This window comes from Hippopotamus amphibius, chromosome 3 (genome assembly GCF_030028045.1).
Source record: "Hippopotamus amphibius kiboko isolate mHipAmp2 chromosome 3, mHipAmp2.hap2, whole genome shotgun sequence".
Taxonomy (NCBI): domain Eukaryota; kingdom Metazoa; phylum Chordata; class Mammalia; order Artiodactyla; family Hippopotamidae; genus Hippopotamus; species Hippopotamus amphibius.
The window spans coordinates 116,375,043-116,377,079 of NC_080188.1; the positions used below are offsets into that span (position 1 = coordinate 116,375,043).

The 2,037-nt window shown below is 40.5% G+C and overlaps 1 pseudogene across 1 annotated transcript; it reads right to left on the reverse strand.

Annotated features, from left to right (window-relative positions):
* Positions 1-402: 402 nt before the first annotated feature.
* On the reverse strand, positions 403-1,032 carry LOC130849865 (28S ribosomal protein S17, mitochondrial-like; annotated as a pseudogene). Its single transcript, XR_009052799.1, has one exon. The product of XR_009052799.1 is annotated as a 28S ribosomal protein S17, mitochondrial-like (transcript).
* Positions 1,033-2,037: the final 1,005 nt, after the last annotated feature.

Sequence of the window (2,037 nt, forward strand, 5' to 3'; positions counted from 1 at the left end):
GATAAAGGGGGGAAGGATTAGAGCAGAATTGGTATCTTTTTTTTTTTTATCTTCTATGTGTCAACATTCTTATTAATTCAGACTTTAATCTGATAAAGTCTGACCCAGGCATGTTAATTGTTTCCATTTGGAATTGGTTAAATCAGAGAAAAACTTAATTTCAAATACATACTATCAAAAATATTCACTTAATGTGGTCTTATCTGTTTATGATATCAAAAGGTTTTCTTCTCCCAAAATAAAAGTTCTAAAATAAATCCCAGATTCCTTTGAATGAAAAAAAAAAAAACACACCTTCTAAAACAGTGAACTTACAAAACAATGCAGTGGATTGCTAGGCACACTTATTGTAACAGGAAAGTATGTTCGCCAAGAAGGAAACTTGAAACATGACCATAAACCTTTATGAAAAATTATAACAAGGCCTTTACTTCATTTACTTTTAGCTATTTCATAAATACCAGAAAAGAAACTGGACGGTTTGTGAGGAAACTTAGAAAAATTTTTCCATAAAGCAAACTTAGAAATCCTTCCCTTTTGGCTCCGTTTTCCGATCCTCCTTCACTGTGTTGAAGAGAGATCGAGTTTTTCCAGGTTTTTGGTTAGGTGGGTGGTTTCCAGGCTGACTGGACTCTCCAGGTAGGTGGTTCCTGCACAGCGCTTTCCAGTCACTGGATCTATGACTTGTCCAACTTTGAAAATGATCTCAGCCAGTTCATGCTTCACGTGCTTTGTTCTTGGGACAGGCAGAGCTTGAGAAGCACAATATCCCCAATGGTGCACTGCTGAAGAGCATCGTGGGCAAAGTAGGTTTTTCGCTTATTAAAATACTTTAATAAATAGGGATCCAAAACAAGTCTGGTCACTCTCACTTTAGCAGTTTTTTGCATTGCTGTCCCAATCACCTTCCCCACAATCCATTTGGCATGGACGGATGAACGAACTACTGACATTATGTGGCTCTGGTCACCTAGCCTGGAGGGCTCCCACGCCGCGGCGCTTCGGGTTCCGGAATCCACCCACTCCCGCAGCTGCACGCGGCCAGCGCTCACCTCAGAATTGGTATCTTTTTAATAGTATATATCATGTTTTGGACTTATTGGAGACTCATGTGAATAGTTTGTCAAATTCGTTATCAAGTGCTCTTCATGGAACAATAAGCAATGTCTTTCTGTTGGTGAGAAACCACCAATAAGAGTAAGAATAATAGATCTGGTGAATTACATATGCCATTTCACTGTCTCCCCATGAGCCCCTGCAGGGCATGACCCCCATTGCACAGACAAAGGAAGTGTCCTCCAATCTTCTGGCCCCAGTACTGATGACAGGCACATCATGGGCCCTCAATATATACATGTTGCAGAAATGAATGGATGAAGTCATAGATGCTTCCACTAGAACACACTGCTGCAATCACGTTCAGAGACACATGGTGTCACCATTGCTACTGACATAACATCAACCCGAAGAAGTCACGATTTGCTTCCCTAGATGAGCCTAAGGCTGGAAATGGACCTATGTCTGCTAATGAGCCCACTGTTCCTGAGGCTCTATATCTATAGCCTTTGCTACCAATGTGAGGATAAATATGACCTTCACCAGGATTTTTGTATGTGTGGTTTTTTTGTTTGTTTGTTTCTTTTGCCCCACTACAAGGCATGTGGGATCTTAGTTCGCTGACCAGGGGTTAAACCCTGTCCCTTGCTTTGGAAGCATGGCATCTTAACCACTGGACCACCAGGGAAGTCCCCAAATATATTCTTCATGCAACAGTTCTCACCCATCCCTTAGCTTTTATGCTTTACCTATTGAAGACCAGAGGGATTTTTAGCCAACAGTGAAAGAAAAGGTAGAAAAAATTAGGAACAAGATAGATCTTGAGCTCTTCTTGAAAGAGTGTAAATTGGTACAATCTATTTGGTGATGGCTTGTTCTAAAAATATGTATTGCCTTTGTCCTTGCAATTTTGCTTCTAAAGTTTATGCTAAAGCAATGATCAGAAGCATCTTCAAACATACATAAGCAAGGATGTAGTCT